Below are 25,424 nucleotides of genomic sequence, written 5' to 3'. Positions count from 1 at the left end.
ACATATATATATATATCACTCCTTCAAAAATAAAAAGTCCTACGACACGACGCAACATTTGCTTTCCGGATGATCAGCAGGGAATTGCCGGCCATTTAGAAAAAAAAAAAACCTTTCTTTTCCACCAACTGGAAAACTGTGAAGGTTTGTTTTTTTCTTTTTTTCGCTGACATGGCGACGTCAAAGTGATTTGAGACAAACAATCATTTTGTATCGCGTTGTCGTCGTCCCAGCTTCGAGTTTCGCTTCTCTCTCAAAGTTATTTTGCAACAGATGGAGGAATAAAAATAAAATTCATGTCATTTTCTTTCTTCATATTTGAAAAAGCTTAAAAAAAATCAACTAAAGGGAAAAATAGATCAAATAGATTTTTTTTTTTCAGAAAGTACGTTTTCTGAGTAATCAGATATTCTATTGCATGTTTCCGTCCCCAGCTTTTCACTTTTTTCCCCACTTTTCTTTTTAACAACTTCCAACTCCTGCCTGCAGTTACACACACACAAAGTGCAGCGGCGGCGAGATATGAAAGGGGAAACAAATGCGATGGAGAAAAAATAAAGGCAAAGTCTTCAAAACACTTCAAATGATGAAGATGGAGATTGAGATGAAGTTGGACATTGAGATGGAGATGGAGAAAAAGATGGAGATGGAGATGGAGTTGGAGATTGAGATTGTGATGAAGATGAAGATGAAGATAAAGATGGAAATGGAGATGAAGATGACGATAAAGATGGAGATTGAGAAGAAGATGGAGATAAAGATGGAGATGAAGATGGAGACAGAGATGGGGATGGAGATGAAGATGGAGATTGAGATGAAGATGGAGATAAAGATGGAGATGAAGATGGAGACAGAGATGGGGATGGAGATGCAGATGGAGATAAAGATAGAGATGAAGATGGAGATGGACATAAAGATGGATATTGAGATGGAGATTGAGATGAAGATGGAGATGAAGATGGAGATGAACATAAAGATGGATATTGAGATGGAGATTGAGATGAAGATGGAGATGAAGATAGAGATGAAGATGGAGATGGACATAAAGATGGATATTGAGATGAAGATGAAGATAAAGATGGAGATGGAGATAGAGATGAAGCTGGAGATAAATATGGAGATGAAGATCTTGATTAAGATAAGATGGGGATGAAGATGAAGATTGAGATGAAAACAAAGATGAAGAAAGCATCAAACAGTGCAGCAAATACAGGGAGAAAAGTCTGAAAATGACACGGAAAAACAAGTGCAGGACAGTGCCTTGTCCAATAGAGGGCGCCAGAGGACACTCAAGTCAGCGGGGAAGCATACTAGCATCTCCCGAAACAGCTTGTCGCAGCATTCATGGCCGCATTGAAATTTGGAGCCCGAGGTCACACAAGGTCATTTCTCAGAGGGGTGGAGCCTGTTTAAAATCCAACAAGTTTTTTTATTTTTTTTATTTTCATGCCGATAATCATCGTCAATGCCTGTGTGATGTCACATAGGGCAGGTGATGCCACTAATGCCAGAATCTCTGAAAATTAACAAGATTCTTTTTTCCTCCTTGGTCACTCTTGGTGTCAAAAATCTCTCAAATATCTCAAAAATCTCTCAAATATCTCAAAAAACTCTCACATTCAGCGTCATTGTCAGTCTTCAACATTTCAGAGACACAAGCTGGTGGAACCCACCCAGCAGCTCCAGGAGAACATCTGCCCATGTCACGATTACATGATGAAGATGTTCTGCCGCACTGATCAGCAGACTGTCTGTTATCTCTGCTCTGTGGATGGACATCAAGATCACATAGACCACAGAATTCAGCAGCAGCAGAAGAAGGGAGGACTGAGAGGCAAAGATAGATGTAGGACACCAGGCAGAAGATCCAGCACAGAGAAAAAGACCTGAAGGTGCTTCAGAAGGAGGGGGAGTCATTTGACGGCTCTGCTGATAAAGCAATGAAGGACAGTGAGGACATCTTCATCCAGATGATCCGTCTGCTTGAGAAAAGACGCTCTGAGGTGTAGCAACAGGTCAGATCCATGCAACGAACAGAAGTGAGGCGAGTAAAAGAGCTTCAGAAGAAGCTGGAGCAAGAGAGGTCTTCTGATCTTCTACAGCATCTCTGGAAACGTGGAACTCCTCCACAGAGTCCAGACAATCTCTACTCAGCATGTTGGATTTTGGGTTGATTCGTGTGATATTCCATGCAAGCTCTTTTGTATGTAATGTTCTCACTTGGGCAGGTGTTTAAGTCAGCCGAAGACTGACTTAAACACCAAAAACTTCAGTGCTGGGCCCACCTGGATTCCAGGCACTGTGGAGAGTGTGACAGGTCCGGTGTCATGCACAGTGCTGCTCGGAAGTGGTCAGCGGGTCAGAAGACATGTGGACCATGTACGCCATCGCTCCCCTCAACCACCTGGGAAGCCGAGGGCTCATGCCCCGACATCTCCATTGAGAATTCTAAGGTCCCGGGTCCGCTTACCGCCCCTGCCCTGAACCTTTTCGAGCCCTGCCCAGGTCCGTCGAAGGCGGCATTTAGCCCATCAAGACTGGGGGTCCCCCGAGAGGAGTCCTTGCCTTCCCCAATCAGAGTACCGGTGGCTGTTTCCCCTACACCCCCAGTGCTTCGGAGGTCTGCTCGAGAGTCCCGCCCTCTGGATCGCTTTGTACCCTAGATTGCGATGAATTTGGTTTTCAAGGCGATGCTCAACCCCATCTCCAGTCTGTCTTCATCGGGGGGGAAGGGTGTGATATTCCATGTAAGCTCTTTCGTATGTGATATTCTCACCTGCCCACTAGGTGGAAGCCTTCCCCCATACACACACTATTGCTGTGTCTCAATTCAGGGTCTGCGCCCTTCAGACCGAGTGTCCTCCGTCTGAAGGAAGCGTTCTTCGAGTACCCAGCCTAGAAGGATGGACCAAACCCCGCCTCCCCGGTAACCACTCGGGACGGTCTAGCCTTTGGCTTATTTCCGTGTTTAGTCACCGCCGTTCCCTCCGGCTGGCCAACCCCGGAAGTGACGTTTTTATAGTATCAAGCTAACCATTGGTTTACCATCTAACGATGCCATTGGATGATCAAATAAGTAAAATCCTACATTATAAACTGGATACTTTATGTGAAACTTCAATACTTAAACTTATATGTCGTGTCTTTGCCAGTACATGTCGCTAATTTAAGATGACTTTCCAGGATCCTACGATGCTTTGCAGCAGCACGCAAAGCATCATGGGATACATAAGTACGCGAAGGATAGTAGCGGTGCATCCTTGGAATCGGCTAAAACGAGTGCGTATTTCCGAGTACGCATTTTGAGCGTCCTAAGCACCCTTGGGAATTGGGACAAGCCTTCGCGCAGTGCTATGACGCAACTTCCTTTCAAAATGCGTACTTCAAGGATGCAGACCCTGAATTGAGACAAAGCATGTATATAGGTGAACCCATTGTTTGAACCTGGTTGTTGGATCAGCCATCTTGAAGTGTATGTGTGGTGTGCTCTCCTGTTTGGAGTAAACTGTCAACCTGCCTCGGTCTCAGTGTTTTTCTTCACGGATTACTACAATTCCGATACTTCAGCTGAGTTGATGAAAGTGTGACTGAAGTCGCCTGAGAGATACTGAGCTGAATTCTCAGCTTTTATTGTTCTTCTGTCTTCATGTTTGTTGTCTAGTGTCTTTGGCTGTCAGTCAAACATGGTGGGCGCGGCCCACCAGCCTCTTGCTGTTTGTGCTCCTGATGACTGTTGTCAACCTGATGTTTGTCTACACGGTGGCTGGCTTTTTCCGGATGTTCTCTTCCTCTACAGCCGATTCATCCCACAGATTAATAATGTGTAATTGGTCCAATTTACAACTTTATAATTGTGAGAACATAGCTGAGGTCTGTTTCCACTCTTGACCTTTCCTGTCCTGTCTTTCAAGAGCTGATCCACCTGATGAACCTTCTGACTGTTGATCCGTTTATCAAGAATCAGATAAATGGATGTAAATACTATGAAATAATTTTGTCTTTTGATTCTCATTGTTGGGTTCAACGTGACAATAGTGAATGAATAAATAATGAAAAAGGCCAAGTCTATATTCCAGAACAATGTCAAGTGAATGATCAGCCTTTGAATTGAACCAACAATCCAACAAGACAATCAAAGTAACAGTGGGAGTGCCATGTTTGCTCGCAGTAAACTGGTGCCAGTAAATGAGCTGATGTGACTGATGTCAGACAGCAGAAACAAGTCATAGAGCATTCTTTCCATTGGCGCCTAGGCTCGGTTTGTCGGCATTCGGTCGGTTGACACCAATACGGTTCCAACCCTTACCATTATGGTCCGCGCCTCCTTTGGGGTTCCAAGCGGGCCGAGCAGTTATCATAATGGTGACGTAGCACAGAGCAGGGCACAGATTGGACAAGAGTTTTGACGAAAGCCTAGTGGAAGTCTTTCACGGAAACCAAAACCACCATTACTAAATGCCCAGCGTGAGGATTTTTACATTTTCACGTATTAAAACCTGAAATGCTTATGAAACTGTACCATGGGCGAACAAAGAGCTGCAGACATTTTGGTTCTCAGTGGCAAAAGAGAAACCTCAGAGAGAGCTGGACGGACGGAGCGGCATGCAATGCAAAAGTCTTCCTGGTTTCGCAGCTGGTGGCCGCTGTACAGCAAAACAGTGTCGGGAGAAATTAAAAAAAAAAAATGCTGAGCTACTGCCGAGCGACTGCTGAAGCGTCGAGGACCACAACAGTCAGAGTGGAACAAACAGAAAAATGGACCACAGGCCTGGTGGAGCCTCGACTCAGCTGGTGAGGTGAATAGTCGCCCACAGCAATATTTGAAAACATGTATGACCGCTGTGAGTGTCTTGTGACCTCAAGCAACAGCTTTAGTTTTAAGGATATTTGCGAAGTACCGCTGTTAGCCTCCATGTCCTGCTGGTGTTATGTGTTGGCTGGCAGCAAAACCTCAGAGGCAACGATTCTGCCTCTGCCAGGACAGTGTTTTGATACAAGTCAACAGTACTAGTAACAAAATCATTCTAAGCTCTACTGAAATGTCTGCTGCTGATTGGTGGACTCGCTCAAGAGGCTCCGCCCTATTTTGCCCTGATCATGAATGATTTCTGTCCTTTGTTCACTAGTTTGTTTTCCCTTCGTTTCAAAGTAATTTTCTGACAAAAAGCTTCTGACTTAATGTTTCTATTTATTTGTTTTATTTGCTAAATAACCACATTATCAATTCCCCACTTAAATCGTGAAAGACAAGAGTCCCCTGTTTGCTGTATACGCTTGTATGTGTGTGTGTGTGAGTGTGTGTCTCAGCAGCAGCAGGTAATTGCGAGTGTCAAAGGAGTAAAATGGTCTCTCAGTTGGGGACTGAGAGCCCCTCCCCTCCCCATCTCATCAGAACAACACTCCAAAAAAAGAGACAAAGGTTGGTCCTTCTCTTTCTCTGCAAGGGAAAAAACTTTGTCCTTTTGTGACATTGGCCACAAAGTAAACGGTTGATTGGCTTCTCTCTCATTTTCTCCCCTGCAACTCGAACTGCATTGAAATGGAGCCGTCAGAGCCGAGTGGAGGCCCAGCGGGGAGAAAAGCTGTTAGCGCGCTTGTTCCGACCTTTTTTGTTTGTTTGTTTGTTTGTTTTGTTTGTTTACTGTATGCCCAACGATTTTTAGTCGTCAACATAAATTGGTTAAATTGTCGGGAGTCATTTTATTTTTCTGCACAAGAAACAAATCCAGATATTAGTGCACTCATTTGGTGTGTCAAGTTTTTTTTTTTCATTACTTCCCGGTGGTCAATCTTGGTATTGCATGTAGTTGTAAATGTAATTCGTAAATCTTAAAACTGTGAGGTAAGACTGAACAAGTTTGAGAGAAACTAAGACCACAGACTTCAACAAATTTCCCTTTTTGCTTTGCTCTGCATAGCAAGTATTCATCACGGCAGCCAATCCCGTCGCACTTTGATGCATCCAAGCGTGTTTAACACAGCCATGAGTGAGTGAGTGAGTGAGTGAGTGAAGCCCCATTACAACGGCCTCACTCTGAAGCCAGCCACGGCTAATAAAAATCTACATATTAATTAGGTGTGTTAAAGTGTGAGCGAGCTCCCTGGGTGGATGTGTGGAGGCAGCCTGGACTCTCGCGTACGCGGCTAAATGCTAAAATCCTCCTCCAGTGAGGCGATCAGACACAAACGCGTGAAGAACATTTTGATCCAAGCAAAACTAAACCAAACAAATAAAGAATAAAGAGTGATGTGCTGTGAAAACGGTTCAGTTGCTTGAGCCGGGAATAAAAAAAAAATAAAAAAAAGATTTGGTATGACTCATAGCCAAAGAAGAATCGTCCAAGAACCTGTAGGGGGCACTCTACTGTGCAGGGCATGTCATCTAACAGTCCTCAAACTCCTGGTCCAACTGGCTCCTCCACCACCTCCTCCAACAACATCTTCTCATCTCATGCAAAAAAACAAGCTTGGTGTGTCAGCACTGGAGTGCGCGCTACACAAGCAAACATGGTCGAGGGCGACACAAAGTGCGCGCAGAACAATATTGGGTTGAATGATTCAAATTGGGGGCCACATGCTGTTGCAACAAATTGCAAAGATACAAATCCACCCATCCGGTGCCATTTTTTTTCCGTCAATTTTGAAGGGACTTCACTGATTCCTGAAGCTGAAGTCTCCCATCAAGTCCCACCACGGTGGAAAACACTTTCAAATGACTGATATCTAATTAAAATGCGACTAATAAGTTCCAATGTGTGACAATGTTAAAACGAACCAAGGGCTACTTTTAGAGAGGAATAAAAAGAGTGACTCTGGCTCTGTTGACATAAAATCTGCTAAACTGCAGCGTTGACTGTGTGTAAAAAATATATAAATATAAAACCTTTTTTTTCTTCCACCCCCTGTGGCCTCCAGATACAGATGAGTGACGACTTGAATTACCACTAATAGATTTGTGCCTCTGCAGCGCCGCTGTCAAGTCGACTTGTAATGATTTTAGCTTAAAGTTTACAAGGGCATCTGCTCCGAGAAGAGGCTTCAGTTTTAAAGCTGTGCCGACGAAAGGAAGTGAATTATAATTGAAAGGGGTGTGTGTGTGTGTGTGTGTGTGTGTGTGTGTTGATTCCCATGCGGAATGGACGACTAAGGGTAGATCCTCAAAGAAGGGCACGCAGCGGTAAAATGCGGCGCGTTTTGCAGCGAGATTGCGGCCGCAATCTGCGCCTACAGATGCGGGGATCCACAAAGGTTTTCGCGCTAATGACATGCAGGCGCAAACACGCCCACACTTGCGGCACCTGAAACAGGTGCGAATGTTGCGGTCTGGCAACCTGAGAGCAGTTTGCGCCAAAGGTTGTTGGTGAGTGCGTGTGTTTGACAGTGAAACTCTGCGAGGATAAACGCGCTCCTGTGCGCGCCTGGCATTGCGATGCCTCCTCCGTCTTACCAAGACTGCTTCCATAATGGAAAGCAAGTCAAGACGCAAGACGCGTTAGTCACCAATACCTGAGTACCGTTTGTATTTTTCATAGCCGATCTAAAATATTGGCATATATACTCTAGTCTATGCCTATCTATATATAAGATTTGGGGAGCCATATATATATTTCAGGCTTTTCAGAGAGGAAAGTTTCACTCAGAAGCCAGAAACACTCTGACAGACAGAAGCTGCGCCTGGTTTTGGTTTGCGGTGTTTGCGTCTGTCAAAGTGCGCGCGGACACGAGCGCAAACTCTTCCTGGATCTGCCGCTGTTTGAATGAGGCATATTTGCATAGAAGGGGGGGTGTCATTTCGCGCGTGATGACTCATTTAAATACATTCAAATGCGTCTGCCGCAACCCTGCCGCTACCTGCGCCTCGGCGCATTTTGCGTCCCCTCTGTGGATCGGAATCACCGTTTTAGGCGCTGTTTACACGGATTTTCTGGCGCAAAAGCCGCGCAACGCTTTGTGGATCTACCCCTAAGGATTTTTATTTATTTATTCATTTATTTATTTATTTTATTTATTTTTCTTTGGGGGGGGGATTTTTTTTCCAGTGAAACAGCTTCTCTGTTCCTTGGATATGACAGAAAATAAACTTGATGTGAAATAGTCTGTTTTTTTGTTTTGTTTTTTTCTTGTACGGATGTTTAATCGTCCCAGTTTTTGAGAATTATTCAAGATATTTTCCTCAGCGGTGCACATGATGTGGTGATATTTTGTGGGGGTGGAGTGAGGATGGCTGGGCAATCACTTGTGTTTTATGTTTAATATTCAGGTTTAACTTTTTTTTAATCCTCCAAAATCTCTCTCTGTCTCGCTCTGTCTTTCACACACACACACACACACACACACACACACACACACACACACACACACAGCAGAGTTTCAAGGTGCAAAAGCCCAGATTAGTTCGAGCAGCTGAGAACGTCACCAAGTGTGAAATGTCACCATCAACTCAGGTGAATAAGCGACCAGGAGGATCCAGGGGATCCTCCCACAAATATTTCACTTAGTGGTATTTTCATCAGAAAGAAAAAGGGAGCGTTCTCCACCAACCGGGATCCTCGGACTTCAGTTTTCTTGCATTTCATGTCATATCGCGAGGAGACTGTATGCCTTAAAAATGCTTTTTAATTTAGTTTGTCTGTAAAGTTCCTCATCGATATATGTAAAAATAAATAAATAAATGAATGAATAAATGAAATTAAACCCATGTAAGGTGTTTCATTTTGTTTCGGTCCAACGTTTCATCCCACTCAATCTGTTTTTGCTGTTGTGAGTTTCTCTGACGGTGCAGTTTAGGACTCTTGATCTACACCATTGTCCAGAAAACGTAATTATTTCGCCAAATTAATCGCTGGTACTAAATATGAAAAAATAAATAAATAAAAAAGTGGGTCAAATGTCTCAGACTGAGAGGTTCCTCTCAGCTTCCTGTGAGGTCTTGTCACCTTTTTATTAATGCAGCAGGGGCAGCAGCGGCAGCAGCACCTGGACTCAGCTACAGGTGTTTGGGGGAGATAAGACCACCTGACTGGTGGCCGCCACCCACCGGCCTCACACCCTTCCGCCCCCTCCCCTCCACTCGCTGGGGGAGGTATGAGGTCCCGCCTGTCAGTCACACTGGGAGGATGACGGGAGGACGGCGGCACAAAGACACAGATCTTCCAGGTTTGAATTAATGAGGTGAAAATAAGAGAATAAGAAAAGGGGAGGGGGAGGGGCTGCGACGTTGAGGAAAACAAAGAGCAGCTCAGTAAGTTTGGAAGTAACTGAAATAAAAACAAACAAACAAAAAAAAGGACAGATTTTTAAAATTGTGGAGAATCAGAAAACAAAACTCAGAACTGCAGAAGATATTGAGCGGTGGTTTCCGTCTTCCTCTTGGAGCTTGCTTGGCTGCTTCCTGTTGTTATCAGAGACCTTCAACTGGGAGTCAGTTGACTGATTTATCCTCCACTCGGCTCAGGAAGCAGGAAGAAGACGAAGAACGAGAACAACAACAACACCGCCATCGGCTCTCAGTCCAGATTATTTGACAGAGAGCCAGAAATCAACATTACAACCAGTGACAAGAACAGATTGCAGCAGAACACCCAGTTTCCTCTTCCTCCTTCTCCACATTTGTCCAGTTTCTTCTTCCTCTAGATTTGACCATTTTCCTCTTCCTCTTCCTCCAGATTTGGCCAGTTTCCTCTTCCTCTTCTTCCAGATTTGACTAGTTTACTCTTCTTCTTCCTCTATCTTCAAATTTGACCTGTGTCCTCTTCCTCCAGATTATACCAGTTTAGTCTTCGTCCAGATTAGTCCAGTTTCCTCTTCCTCCTTCTCCACATTTGTCCAGTTTCTTCTTCCTCCAGATTTGACTAGTTTCCTCTTCCTCTACCACCAAAGTTGACCAGTTTCCTCTTCCTCTAGATTTGGCCAGTTTCCTCTTCCTCTTCCTCCAGATTTGACCAGTTTACCCTTCTTCTTCTTCTACCACCAAATTTGACCAGTTTCCTCTTCCTCCAGATTAGAACAGTTTCCTCTACCACCAAATTTGACCAATTTCCTCTTCCTCCATATTATACCAGTTTAGTCTTTCTCTTCCTCCTGATCAGCCTTTCAGAAAGACATCCGACACTGAAACATTTTGTCTTTTTTTTTTTTGTGTCTTTTTTTGTGAGCCTGGATGAGATGACCAAAAAAAAACAACCAGGAAACTTTACAGTCGTGAGTTCAATCGTCACGCCACTACCGCCTTCGACGCTGTCATCGCCATCACCGCTACCTTGGTCGTCGTTATCGTCGTCGTCGGAGGAGGAAGTGGCCGCATCGTGTGCTAAACTGGGCTCAACTGGCTCGCTGCCGCCACCGCCATAATCCATCACGCAGCACGACGGACCGACACTGAATGTCACGCTGGAGGACGCGCAGATCTCCCACAGTTCCTGTCCGGCCGTGTTCGGCACACACACACACGCACATGCGCTGCACACTCTCTCTCTCACACACACACAGGGTGTCAGGGGGACGGGGGAGCTCATGATGTCTTCCTCTCATAGTGTCACCTCTCAGAGGGCGCCCACATTGTTGAAGTCGGGCAGGAAATGAGTTTGGCGGCCGTAATGTACGACACCCGACGTCAGTGCCCTTTTCCCCCCCTCGTGCCCACCTCCCCACCGACTAACCTCGATCGCCCCTCAAACCTGATGGATACTAATGTGTCGCCGTGAGAAAATGTGTCAGCCAAGGAGAAAATGGAAAAGGCCGGGGACGGCGGCGAGGAGGAAATGGAGCGACAGTGAGTCGACGATACATCAGAGCCACTTTTAAGATGGCGAGAGAGGGAGAGGGAGAGGGAGAGAGGGAGAGAGAGAGAGAGAGAGAGAAAGAGAGAACACGGATGTTTCTAAAAATGCCTAGTGTGTGTGTCTGTGTTTTCTCCATCTCTGGGTGCACCATTAAAGAAGAAGAAAAAAAGGCCTCCTTGTAGATCACGTGCTCGCCATTATCGTCGCGCTCGTCCTCTTCTTCTTCTCCTTCTTCTTGGAGGGCTGCACTTTTAGGCGCGTGCAAAAAAATAAAGTAACATGAAATCACTGCCAGCGTCTCGCTCGTCCATTTCCTCCTCCGCACTCTCAAGTGAGTGAGGAAAGACAGAGAGAGAGAGAGTGAGAAAGAGAGGAGCGTTGTCTCTCCATTTCTATTTCTGTCTGTGAAGACACATTGGAGACCTGGGCGTGAGTGCATTGTTCAGTGACGCAAGGAATTTCCTGCCACAAATGAAGAGCAAAAAAAAAAAAAAAAAAAAATCCATCCTGCAGGCTGAATTATTAACGACGCCCGAAGAATCCCCGGCCGGGTCCTCGGGAGCGAGGAGGGGATGGAGATGAGGCGCAGAGCTGCCCAGAGAAATGGAGGTTGGAGGAGAATGGAACAAAAAGAAAGAGAGAGAGTAAAAAAAGGAGGGGGGATTTAGGCCGAGCAAGCGAGAGGGTGAGAGAGTGAGAGGACCGACGCTTAAAAATCCCTTCGTGTATTTGGCAAAAACATAAAGGCAGAGTCGGTCGACAACAGTTTGTCTTTTTTCGCGACGGATGATCCTCTGCTGAAATGTCGCTGTCGTTTTGAGGGAGAGAGAGGTTTTAGAAGCCGAGGTGATGAAATCAGACGGCGGCTCGGTCCAGTGAGACGAGGGGAAACAGCGAACGACCTGTCAAAGATCCACAAGAGATCACAGAAGAAACATCTACTGCTACCACTCTTAAATAAAGATCTACAGGAGAGAGCAGAGTGGCTGCTGGGCTCTGTGCCACCACCTGGATGAATGGATGGATGGATGGGCTTAACTTAACTCATTGGTTCATCCCACCAAGAAGAAGGAAGCAAACACTTCCAGTTGACGGCTGCAACACTCAGCAGCCAGTTGCCTTTCAAAGCCATGACAAAAAGCAGAAAGAGCAGAAAGTTTCTCTTGACAATGGAAGGAGAAGAAGAAGAAGATTTGAAAAATAACATTTAATTGCAGCTCTTAATCACATTTGTCAGTGAAAATAAATACCTAAATAAATAAATAACTAAATGAATAAAACTTTTACATAAGCACGTCACTAATAAATAATTCCCCCTCTGTCACCGCACATAACGCACCGTTAAGAAGAAGAATAAGAAGAAGGTCTGTGCACAGCTGCTGTCCGAGGTGGCTAGCATGGTTGCGGTGGTGCCAGCGGGCAGAAGCGACCGTGAGGCTAGCCAGTGCTAAAGAGACTGGCTCTGACTTGACCTAGACTAGCTTCGATGCTCTGCTGGCCGTGGTTCAACTAGAACCATTTAAGCATTTCAGGGTTGAAAACAAGAAGAAATGTCGCTTGAAGGTTTTCATCCTGAAAAAAATAAGACGTCTTCACTTTTTTTTCCTGAGTAACTTCGGCGCGGGAGCCGCTTCCGAGTCGCTTTATAAATGACGAAGCGCGAGGGCTTCAAACGACAAAGCGGCTTCAAAATCACTTACATTAAAAAAAAAAAAGATATGTTAATACATGCCTGACTGCTGTACGGCTACTTTATTCATGAAATGATTAAACGATTCTGAATGAAGTCCTCCCCGTCTCTCTGTAATGTTTCCCTCTGAGCCAAATTAAGCTAACACTTTTAATTACACCATCGCTTCTAACGACCTCTGTTCCATACGTACCGTTATTCATCCCCATCCTCCTCCTCCAACACCACACGTGATTCCGTAAGCCTGGCTTTACATTTTCAAGCAGGCAATAAAAAATGCATCGGCTCCTTAGCGGCAACGGACCAACGACAACTGGGAGATTTATATTTCATGCGTACTTCGCGGCACCGTGAACTCAATCTGCATTCCGATCAGCGACCTTTGCTGACCAGCGCTGTGCCGCGGAGCTAGTTAGCGTGTGCTAATTCAACGCTGAGGTTCCAAAAAAAGTTTTCTTCCTACCCCACCTCACTCTCCTCCTAAAAATGCCCAGCCAGAGAGTTTTTCTTTTTAGAAATTGGCGGAAGGTTCACGAGAGAGAGGAGGTGAGAAGGAGGAGGCAGAGGAGGAAGGGGGAGTTAAGAGGAGGAGGAGAAGGGGGGCATGGGAAAAGGGGATGATAGTGAAGGGGGAAGCAGGAGGAGGGGGAGATTGGGAAGTGGAAGAGGAGCTGAAGGAGGAGGAGGAGGAGAAGGACGGGGGAATGGGGGAAGTAGGAGAACGTCCTCTGATGTCTGCCAGAATAAGACATCACCTGAGCACACGCATGTACTGTATTGGCTGTGTGCACCTTTTGTTTACAACAAACAAAAAGAAAAGACTTCTGGCGATTTTCACCACCGGCTTTCAAATTTCCAATTTGAGCGAGAGTGCGAATGAATGTGAGATGAACGGGTGGCATTGAGCCGGGGAGGAGGAGGAGGCGGAGGAGGAGCTGGATAGAGATGCTGGAGCACTTTAACTTCAAGGTTTAAATCAAAAGCTAATTCAATGAAACTTTCTTTACATAAAAACAAAAAGTTACATCACTGGATACAGAATCCTGCAGCCTGCATCTTTACGTTAACGTTCTTTAACGTTAAGAAAGTTACAGTAAATAAACTGTTATTATTTCAACAATGCAGGGGTACAAATACAGGAAGTACAATATACTAAATAAATACATGAAGTTAACAAATGTATTAGTGACTGCTGTGAAAAGGAGGAGGGATAGAATCGAGTAAGCTCTGCTTCTCCTCCTGTTTGAACGTGTAGAATGTAACCAACACGCATGTTTGAAATAGATTAGATCAGATAAACATTTTATTGATCTAGAGGAGAAATTCACGAAGAACAGAAAGAAATAAACTACACCGTGAACATATCCAACCAATACTACAAAAACAATATCTAAATGGAAAAAAACAAAGAAAAGAAAAGATTTCCTCCAGCAATGACGGCTGATTTTCCACACGGTCTGGTCTGCACTCCAGCAGGGGGTGCACTGCCGTCCGTCTCCACCACCCCCATTAAATCCTGTTTACAGGCCTCATTAAAGCCTCCTGATGACGAGCGAGTGAGCGACACAGCTGGCGTCATCCAGAGCCTCCCGCTGATCACCTGGCGGCCAGCGGATCAACATGTGCGAGCACGCCACCGAGCACTCCCTCCTCCTCCCCACGCACATTCACGCACACACACACACATTCACACACCGCTGCAGTCAACAGCTCATAAGTCAGATTTTCTGCATGTCTGGTCTGAAAGAGAGCGTTGCTCTCGATTCCATCCGTCAACGCTGACGCTTCCATTTATAGAGCACAGGAGAAGGAGAAGAGGAAGAGAAATAGGAAGAAGAAGAAGAAGAACAACAACAGCAACAAGAAAAAGAAGAACAAGAAGAACAAGAAGAACAAGGACGACAAGAAGAAGAAGAAATGTTTTCCTAAAATAAGAGATCCAGAGAGACTGTTGTCACCTTGTCCCTGCTCTCCGCCTCATCCCTCCCTCATTCCTCCCCCTGCTGGGTGACAATAGTGGAGGAGAGGGGGTGGGGGCGGGCGAAGGGAAGGTGCGTCTCCCGTTGTCACGCCGCCGTCACGCCCGCCAACAAAGCAGCGGTTTGAACCGGCTGACAGCTCGTGAAAGTTTCATCAGCATGAGAGATGTGTGTTTTCCCTCCACTTTGTGTTTACCGCCATCAATAATTTGTGAACGACAAACAGCCGGCGTCTCAGCCGCTCTGACAAAAGGCTGTGGTGTGTGTGGTGTGTGTGGTGTGTGTGTCCGTCAATGTGTTTACATGATTTGCGCTCATGTGTCATCTCCGCCCATTTCTGCAGACACATTTCAAACTCAACACCAGTTGAATCAGTGAAATGTTTTCAGTTAGAGGTTTTTTTGGGGGGGGGTTGATTTTATACAGTGTATATAATATGTATATATATATATATATGTATATATATACATATTATTATTTTTTTTATCTTTTGGATTTACAGTGTAACTTCCCACAAAACTTGCCCATGTCTGAACCACTGAAAATCATTGCCTGAACGGACAGTTGAGCTGGTGGGATAAATCCACCGCACAGCAGCAACGGGGGAAGGTGGGGTATAAGGTGAAAGTGGCTCCGCCCCCTTTTCCCTCTGTTTTAATCCACCAGCAGCCAGAGTCGCTCTGAGTCAGTGTTTAGCCCGAGGCTCCCGCCAACCGCTCACCTTTGACCCCGGCGCTGTGGGCGAAGCCGCTGATCACACAGACACACACACGCACACACAGCGAGCTGCAGGTATAAAAGCAGGCCGTGCTGAGTTCACTACCAGTCCAATAAATCCGCCGTCAGAGGTGCTGAACTCTTGGCTGCAGCGGCAGGAGAAAAACCGGCCAACAGGAGGAGGAGGAGGAGGAGGAGGAGAGAAAAAAGAGCAAGAAGCCTCAACGGTGACAGACGCAGAGGTAGAAAGACAGAGAGAGACAGAGAGATGGAGAGAGAGAGAGGGAGGGAGAGAGAGAGAGAGAGAGAGTTGTTCTCCAGAGAGACAAGGTGAAAGATTAAAAAGAGGTGAAGAGCAGAGCAGCAGGGGAGGAAATAAATTCATTCATTGATACATAAATGAAAAGACACACGTCCGCATCGCACATTAGCGTTTAGCATGCAGTTAGCATACAGTTAGCGCCTGAAATCACATCAGCGTGCGGAACACACTGATGTCATTAGACCTGCACTAACATAATTGTGCGCTAACAACTCGAATCAGGCCGATGAGATAAAGAGACAGGAGGCGGGAGCTCCGGGTGGCGGCGGCGAAATCAAACTTTTAAAAGCTTCCAATTTAATTTTGCAGCCTCCTGACTGTCACTACACAATCCTACACAACTACTGTGGACTGGACAACACAACCCAGAGAGACAGCGGGGGAACCAATAGGCAGGCAGCTGAGAGATTTTATGTAGGGTTCATTCCCTGTAAATGGACAAGTTAAAAAATGAAAATAAAACCGGTAAATTCAACAGATTCTCTATTTATGACATTTTTCAACACAGTGATTTTGCCTGAAAGAGGAGGAGGAAGAAGAGGAGGTGGAGGAGGAAAAGGAGGTGGGGAAGGAGGAGGTGGAGGGAGGGGGGAAAGGGGAGGGAGAGGGTGAGGGGGGAAGAAGAAGAAGAGCAGGAGGAGGAACAAGAGAAGAAAGTGGAAAGAAGAGGAGGGAAAAGGAGTAAGAGGAGGAGGAGTAATGCAGTATTGATTATGAAGAGGAGGAGGAAGATGAGGAAAAGGAGGAGAGGAAGAGGAGGAGAGGAAGAAGAGGAGGAAGAAGGGCTGAGAGTCACAGCGCCCCCTGTCTGCTTTTAACAATTACTCACAGTGTTGTCACTGACTGACTGTGTGTGTGTGTGTGTGTGTGTGTGTGTGCGCGTGAGGCAGCTGGGCAGGTACTGGCCACAGTTTCCGCCCCGTTACAGCGCCACCTGGTGACCACCGGGTGTTGTTCTTAACGTTGTCACGCTTCCTCTACTACGACGACGACGACAACATAATCGAGGCGGCCCTCCCTTCAAGTGCTTTACACAAATGTGCGCGCGTGCGTGCACACACGCACACACGCTGAAGCGTGGAAGCAACACTGGGCAGGAAACCAGTGGAATCGTCGGGACCGTCAGCCATTTATCCCAGGAACCAAGAGCAGGCAGAGCAGGCAGGAGTCATTTCTGGGCGTGTGTGTGTATGTGTGTGTGTGTGTGTGTGTGTGTGTGTGTGTGTGTGTGTGTCGAGCGCCGACACGCTCCCTTGTTTGAACTAACCCAGACTCAATCTGCCGCACTATTTCCTGTCACGTTGCTGAGGATAAAATGTTCACACGTCGCTGGGCAGCCGTGAAGGTGAAGCCACTCCGCCCACATCTGCTGCTGCTGCTGAGGAATCACTACTGCTGCTGCTGCTGCGACTGAGGAGTCATTGGTGCTGCTCCTGCTGCTGGTGGTAAGGAATCACTGCTGCTGCTGCTGCTGCTACTGAGGAGTCACTGGTGCTGCTGCTGCTGCTGCTGAGGAATCACTACTGCTGCTGCTGCTGCTGCGACTGAGGAGTCACTGCTGCTGCTGCTGCTGCTGCTGGTAAGGAATCACTGCTGCTGCTGCTGCTGCTACTGAGGAGTCACTGGTGCTGCTCCTGCTGCTGCTGGTAAGGAATCACTGCTGCTGCTCCTGCTGCGACTGAGGAGTCACTGGTGCTGCTCCTGCTGCTGCTGAGGAATCACTACTGCTGCTGGTGCTACTGAGGAGTCACTGCTGCTGCTCCTGCTGCTGCTGGTAAGGAATCACTGCTCCTGCTGCTGCTACTGGGGAGTCACTGGTGCTGCTCCTGCTGCTGCTGAGGAATCACTACTGCTGCTGCTGCTACTGAGGAGTCACTGCTGCTGCTCCTGCTGCTGCTGGTAAGGAATCACTGCTCCTGCTGCTGCTACTGGGGAGTCACTGGTGCTGCTCCTGCTGCTGCTGGTGGTAAGGAATCACTGCTGCTGCTGCTGCTGCTGCTACTGAGGAGTCACTGGTGCTGCTCCTGCTGCTGCTGAGGAATCACTACTGCTGCTGCTGCTGCTACTGAGGAGTCACTGGTGCTGCTCCTGCTCCTGCTGGTAAGGAATCACTTCTGCTGCTGCTGCTGCTACTGAGGAGTCACTGCTGCTGCTCCTGCTGCTACTGAGGAATCACTGCTGCTGCTGCTACTGAGGAGTCACTGCTGCTGCTGCTGCTGCTACTGGTAAGGAATCACTGCTGCTGCTGCTGCTGCTACTGAGGAGTCACTGGTGCTGCTCCTGCTGCTGCTGGTAAGGAATCACTGCTGCTGCTGCTGCTGCTACTGAGGAGTCACTGGTGCTGCTCCTGCTGCTGCTGGTAAGGAATCACTTCTGCTGCTGCTGCTACTGAGGAGTCACTGCTGCTGCTCCTGCTGCTGCTGGTAAGGAATCACTTCTGCTGCTGCTGCTACTGAGGAGTCACTGGTGCTGCTCCTACTGCTGCTGGTGGTAAGGAATCACTGCTGCTGCTGCTGCAACTGAGGAGTCACTGGTGCTGCTGCTGCTGCTACTGCTGCTGCTGGTGGTAAGGAATCACTGCTGCTGCTGCTGCTACTGAGGAGTCACTGGTGCTGCTGCTGCTGCTACTGAGGAATCACTGCTGCTGCTGCTGCTGCTACTGAGGAGTCACTGCTGCTGCTCCTGCTGCTGCTGAGGAATCACTGCTGCTGCTGCTGCTACTGAGGAGTCACTGGTGCTGCTCCTGCTGCTGCTGGTAAGGAATCACTGCTGCTGCTGCTGCTACTGAGGAGTCACGAGTGCTGGTCCTGCTGCTGCTGCTGCTGCTGCTGCTCCTGGTAAGGAATCACTGCTGCTGCTGCTGCTGCTACTGAGGAGTCACTGCTGCTGCTGCTGCGCCTGCTGCTGGTAAGGAATCACTGCTGCTGCTGCTGCTACTGAGGAGTCACGAGTGCTGGTCCTGCTGCTGCTGCTGCTGCTGCTGCTCCTGGTAAGGAATCACTGCTGCTGCTGCTGCTGCTACTGAGGAGTCACTGCTGCTGCTGCTGCGCCTGCTGCTGGTAAGGAATCACTGCTGCTTCTGCTTTAGACACCCACATATGTGAATTACAAGAGGTGTGTGTGTGTGTGTGTGTGTGTGTGTGTGTGTGTGTGTGTGTGTGTGTGTGTGTGGGTGTCAAAGAGCCTGACATTTTCAACGACATCATGACACAACAGGATAATGAATCCTAACCAGGATTCCATCACCTTGTGTGATTGGTGCTCAGTCTTCTGGGAAAATCAACTTTTAAGTGAAGAGTGTGCAGGAAGGAAAACGCCCCTTTTCTGTAGTGGATCGCGAATGGACGTGTCAAACTGTGCTGGAGAGGAAATGATTGTTGGGACACAAGGCAGCACTTTGCATGGCAGGTTCGGGTTGGGTCGGCACGCCCACACATTTTCGTGATTCGAGATTTTAAAAAATGAGATGAACTGTCACAGTCTCCGACTTCCTCTGTAGGAAAGTGAATCTGCTTCTAAAGTCTTATTGAAACTTCCAGAAAAAATAAAAAACATGAAATGAATCTCTGAATTTTTTTTTTTTTTTCTTTTATCAACACTGATAAAATATTCTGCAAGAAATCCACAGCAGGATCCAAGAGAACTGCAGGATACATTTGGATGGAAAAAGGGGTGTAGAAGTCAGGATGGAAAGAGAACAGTCGGGGCCAGTCTGGATCCAGGAAGGTTTCCTTTTGAAAAGATCCCGTCGAAAAGAAAAGACACCGTTGTGAAGAAGACGTCCGAGAGATCAGCAGCAGCAGCAGAAACTTGTTGAGTCGCAGCAAAACATAAGTTAAGAAGAAGAAGAAGAAGAAGAAGATTGACTTTCTGAGTCTTGGGACTCAAAGCCAGGTTTGATTTTCCTTCGCAGAACAAAGGAGACGATTTTGACACCAGCATTTTTGAAAAGTTGACCCACTGAACTTCTGAGTGCCACAATGATGTGAAAACTATCACATTTTATTGTTTTTTTTTAAATTCCCCACTCTTCTTCTTTCTTCTTTGTCTCCTGACAGCGTCTGAACAGCGCCGTGGCTCCAGACCGACTCACCTGCTGTGACGGGATCCAACTCCCCGTCTGGAACCTTGACTTCCGCCACCAGGGGGCGAAGCCAAAAATACTTTTTTCAAAAAACGTTTTGATCTTTTGGGATCAAATCAAATTCTTTTTATATATCCGCCGAGTGGCCCAGTCACATGATCTCCCATCTTGTGCTGCTGCTGCTGCGTTCATCTCTCACTGCCAACGATGACTTTGCACAACAACCAACGACACCAACTTTTAATTCCCGAAGGTTCATTGGTCGTGAGTATCGCCCTTGCCCCGCCTCCACCGTGAACGCAGCTACTGCCTCCATTCCACCGTCACCGTTTGAACTCTCACAGCTAAACACACAGACACACACACACACACACACTTAGATTCAATGGCTGCGCCCTCCACCAGGTGAAAAAAAGCCAACAGCCAAGAGGCGTTTCTCGGCATATGCGACCTATGCGGTTGGGCTGTTTTTCACTCTGTCCTGTCTGCCACCCTGGCTCACTCTGCTCCTTTCTCTCTTTCTCTGTCTCTCCTCTATCTTTCTACTTCACCCCAACTACTCATAGGCAGATGATGGCCCTCTGGAGTCTGGTTCTGCCCTAGGTTTCTTCCCACAGGGGAGTTTTTCCCAGCCACTGTCGCATCTTGCTTGCTCCGGGGGCCCGGTTGGTTCTCTCTGATTGTATAAAGCGCTTTGAGACGCCTTTGGTTGTGATTTAGCGCTGTACAAATAAAAGTTTATTATTATTATTATTATTACTATTATTATTATTATTAGGGTGCCCCCTGGTGGAGGTGAGAGCAAAACTCTATTATAGATGTTATTGTAGTTATTTGGGAGGGACTCAACATCTGGTGGACTCAGACCGGTCTGGGGAATTAATTCTCAATTAAATCTTAATTTGAATCAGGGCTGCACAATATATTGTAAATTTATTGTTACCACGATATCAACATGTGCGATAGACATATCGTAAAAACTGCGATAAATTTCGCGCTCATCCGTGTGCTACATGTATACTGTAGATATTTGGCCAATCCAATTGAGCCTTACTGACAGGAAACGAACAAAAAGCCAGCCGGAGGCAGCGACGACTCACACACACGATTGCTTCCTCCCTGCAACACCGCCGCCGCCGCCGTCCTGACATTCTTCCTCGCACGCCACCGTGCAGTTCTCGGGCCTGAAGTGCTGCTGCTCGCCGCCGCCGCTCCATTAACTAAAGGTCACCGAGAGTCGTGTTGTACCGAGCACTCGCCATTTCAGCGCTCATTTTTTTACCTGCAGCCAAAAACCTCACACCACCCAAAGCGGCAATACAGTGGAGCTCCGGGAGGGTGGGGGGTTGGGGGGGGGGGGGGGGGAATTTTGCATTTGTCAAATCTCACTTTTTTTTTCTAAACTGATTTTCTTTGCATTCAAACTGTTGTAAAACTTGCCGCGACTCTGGACACTGCGGCGGTGAAGCAGGAAAGGCGCTGGGTTCAATTCCCGCCCGGTGCCGTGGTGGGTGGAGTCTCTCCAGCGACTCAAGGCTCCGCCCACAGACCAAAGACATGCAGGTAAGATGCGAGGTGTGCGCGTGGTCTGCTGCCAAAGGACTTCCAACTGAGACAGCAGTGAATAGACCACCACAACCACCACCACCACCACTGTTCCACTGCTAGCCAACCAACTGGGGGTCTCCTGATCCCACCTAGTGGTCACCGAGTAGCAGCGCAAGATCTGAACAAACTCAACATCTGGCGACAAACAAATAGAAGCTAAAACTCTCTGAAGACGTTATCGTTTAGTCTGGTTTCATTTTCTGACGTGCTGAAAGTTCACGGCGCTCTGCTGCCTCGTGTGGACATTCAGCTACAACACACAAGACCTCAAAGACTAAAAGCATAGCGTCACGGGGGAAGAATAAGAAGAAGATATTCCCTGCTGATTTAAGACTTGGCTCCAGTCACACACACACACACACACACACACACACGCACAACAGCTATCAGCTCGCCTTTGTACCGAGACGAGTCATCGCGGCCGCTCCCTTATCATGCCGTGATGATAATAAAAGAGGAGGGAAGTTTTTTTTTTTCCTTCCTCTTTTTCTTTTCCCCCCTGCACGGAGAAAAGATAAGAAAAAAAAAGAAAAGAAAAGTCGGGGCCGGAGTGCGATACCACGCCTCCCTCCCTTCCCTCCGTTCGTCTCCGGCCCCGTTCTTTCTCTCCACGACTTGCCTTTTGTCGTTTGAGAGACACATCAGATCGAGTTGCAGGAGGATAAAAGAAGCAACCGGGGCGACAGGTGATACGCCGTCCTGTCCGCTCGCAGGTAGAGAATGTCAGATGTTATTAAGACAGGGACGGAGAGGGCGGAGGGAGGATCAGGGCTTAGCAGGTGAACAAAAACAGCAGCAATGTCGCACAAACAAAGGGTACAGCAGTATTTGTATTTTTCAGTTTTCAAACATAAAATGGCATTGTTAAAGTATTTCACGAGTGGAATGGGGGGAAAAATAAAGGAGAGAAACACAGCGAGCATCATCTGTCGAGGGTCTTTGTCGTTGTTTGATGATGTGATATTCAATGCAGAATAACAGCAGCGGGGGATGTAAGTGATGCTCACACAATGAATGTGTTACACAATACAACAGGAGAAAGTTAAGTTAAGTGAAAGTTAAGTGCGGCGGCGTAGCGACTGCTGCCGTCCTTAATTCACACTTCACAAGCAGTTCTGGAGCTTTTTCACCGACGACCTGATTCAAAGTTTACAGTCCGAGAAGGAAACTGAATCCTTCCATCCATCCATCCATCCATCCATCTTCTATACCCGCTTATTCCAATTCAGGGTCACGGGGGGAATTCAGTTTCATTCATTCACTCAAGGTGTCTACCTAAGACAGGCATGGGCAAACCACTGCCCGAGGGCCATATGCAGCCTGTTAAGCTTTTTAATCCGGCCCACCAAACTTGAAGACATTATGTGAATAAAAAGTAAGTCATAAAATAGCTGTATTTCATCAATCTTTCACTGTTTTAAGAGTTGTTTCAGTAAATACCGTGGGGCTTCAAAGACATATTTTGTTGTAACTTTGCTCTTGTTTATTTTCAATTGACTTGAAAGTGGACATGAAACACAAACATAGTTATCATGATTTTAAAACGGTCTCCCACGCTAAACAGATTACATATGTTTTAACACTGATGGCAAATAGGTATTTCAAAATACGACCGTTTAAGTTTAGCTGTTAAACCAACGGGAGGCGCCATTGCTAGTGTGTGGCCGGACGTGACGTCACGGCAATGGTGGCTGAACTTGTCATCCCAGCGATGTTAACTGGAAATAACTAAAGATCGATTCAAAATGGCAGGAAAAAGGAGCTAAGACAAAAATGAAAAATGGAGGTGTGTTTTACACGACTCACTGACGTTTTATAACTTAAAGGACATGAAGACACCCGCTAACTTCCACTGTTTGTCAATGACAAGACCACCTGTTCTCCGACGTTGGCGAGCAGCAATAAAGAGCGAGATTCTGCTTCGATGCTTGTCCCTCTCTTCCTACAACTCGCGGACGACAGACTGCCCCTCACAGCAAGCTAACTCAGAAGCGGCTGCTGGCCCAATGGCAGACTTGCGTGAAATAATACGAGCAGAAATGTTTAATTGTCTTGTACGAATGACTACAAATTCTTGTAGAACTGTTGACCGAGGGGGTTTTGTTATTTCCAGTAAAGATCGTTGGGTTGGCAAGTTTGGCCACCATTGCCGTGACGTCACGTCCGCCTTACACAGTAGCAATGGCGCCCCCCCATTGGTTTAACAGCTAAACTTAAACGGATGTATTTTGAAATACCTTTTGCCATCAGTGTTAAAACATATGTAATCTGTTTAGCGTGGGAGACCTTTTCAAAATAAAATAAAATTATAACTATGTTTTGTCTTCCATGACTACTTTAAAGCACATTTTCTCCATATTCCATGATATATTTTTCCCCCTACAGTATGAGTTGGGCCACCAAAATACTCCAATAATCCATTTGCTCTTGCTCCAGCCCTCGAGCTAAAGGCTCAGCGAGGTCAAAGACCAAAGTTACTCTCCTCACACACCGACAACACATCGACATTGAACACAACACACGCCCCAGTTCTCTGATCAGTTTGGACCACAGAGAGATACAGACTACCTCCATAACTTCTCTCAGTATTTTCTAACGTGACGTTTCTCCAAAAAATGAAAATGATTTTCCGTTTTTTAAAAATTCGCTTTTTTTCAGCCGGTGATGAAATTCCTCTTCCTACATCATCTCACACCATTTGACCGCAATAATGAGTTTCTCTTTTTCTGCCACTGCCTTTAGTTTTTATTCGTTGCATTTGAATAAACACACACACACACACACGCACACGCACACAGAGTGCAGCTTACTAGACGCCTGCAGCTGCAACACCTGTTCAACTCCATCCCCCTCATATCTTAAGTGCGTGTGTGTGTGTGTGTGTGTGTTTGTGTGTGTATGTTTCCCGCCCCCTGACACATGCACAACACGGTAAGACTAAACCGCAGCAGGTCCTCTCACCTCCGGCTTCTGTCGATACACGTTACTAAGTTGGGATCCTCCCGAGACAGCAGCAGCGGTCACATGACCCTCCCCGGCGCACCGTGGTTACCATGGAGACTTCAACTCCGCTCCAGCAGGCGGAAGGAAAAAGAAACCAGCGACCCATTTTGTGTTCACTCGTGCTCCCCGCGTCAAAACTCGCGTGGCATCGTTTACAGACGTTTACAGCACGTGGCGCCGGCTTTGTAGCCCCTCCCACCGCTTATGAATAAAGAGGAGACACATGTCTAGAGCCACGGATCAACTCTGGAGAACATTCACAGTACACTTGACATCCACAGCATCTAGACTGAGGGAACTAAGAACGAGGTGTTTACCTTCAGAAGATGAGCAGGTTGAAGACCTCCAGAAGATTGAAGCAGGTTGAAGACCTCCCGACAGTTGAAGCAGATGCAGGTTGAAGACCTCCAGCAACAGGTGGAAGACTCCAGGCAGTTGAAGCAGGTTGAAATCCTCCAGTAGCAAGTTGGAGACCCCCAGGAGCAAGTTGAGGACCTCCAGAAGCAAGGTGAAGACTTCTAGAAGCAGGTTGAAAACCTCCAGACGGTTGAGGCAGGTTGAAGATCTCCAGACAGGTGAAGACCTCAGTGGTCGTCCCAGCGACCAGCTGATCAAGGGCCAGCTGTTCCTCCTCCTCCTGCTGCACAACTTTTTTCAGTTTCTCCTGCGGCTGAAGACGGGATGAAGTGCGTGAAGCCTCAGCTGACACTGGCGAGGACACACACACCCACACACACACACACACACACAGCGCTTGGTTACTTTCGGTGATAGCCTCCCGTCCCCGCTGCTGCAATCCTTCTCACCCTGATCACAATCCAACCTGGCTGAGTTTGGATCACCTGTCTGCCTGGAGCTGGAAACTCACACTGTGTGTGTGTGCGTGTGTGTGTGTGTGTGTGTGTGTGTGCTCAGAACTGGTTTCCTTTTCTATGCAAAAGTTCACAACAGTTTTATTCTTCACACACACACACACACACACACACACACACACACACGATGGGTCAGATCCACAAAGAATGGAGCGCAGCGGTGCATTGCGACGCGTTTTGCCGCAACTTTGACGAAATGCATACGACACGATATGCAGGTGCAAAAACGCCAAAATATGAGGCACCTGAGGAGTCAGAATGGCAAATTGCGCTCTAAATAAATAAAAAAATATATATATTGATTTTATATTTGATAAGATGTGTGTGTATGATGTTTTTCTGTATACACACACCTCATCATCAGAGAG

General features: G+C 46.9%; 1 protein-coding gene across 1 annotated transcript in view; it reads right to left on the bottom strand.

Annotated features, from left to right (window-relative positions):
• naaladl2 (N-acetylated alpha-linked acidic dipeptidase like 2) overlaps window positions 1-25,072 on the bottom strand; it is a 258,758-nt gene extending 233,686 nt beyond the window's left edge. The window contains exon 1 of the mRNA XM_076019958.1: window positions 24,502-25,072. The gene's annotated coding sequence lies outside the window, so the exon portion shown is untranslated. The remainder of the gene's footprint in view (window positions 1-24,501) is intronic.
• Between the last annotated feature and the right edge of the window lie 352 nt (window positions 25,073-25,424).

Source organism: Nelusetta ayraudi, unplaced genomic scaffold (genome assembly GCF_046127955.1).
Source record: "Nelusetta ayraudi isolate G7.1 ecotype Tasmania unplaced genomic scaffold, CSIRO-AGI_Nayr_v1 ptg000001l, whole genome shotgun sequence".
Classification (NCBI taxonomy): domain Eukaryota; kingdom Metazoa; phylum Chordata; class Actinopteri; order Tetraodontiformes; family Monacanthidae; genus Nelusetta; species Nelusetta ayraudi.
The sequence above is the reverse complement of the archived record's forward strand: the minus strand, read 5'-3'. Positions and strand labels throughout refer to the sequence as shown.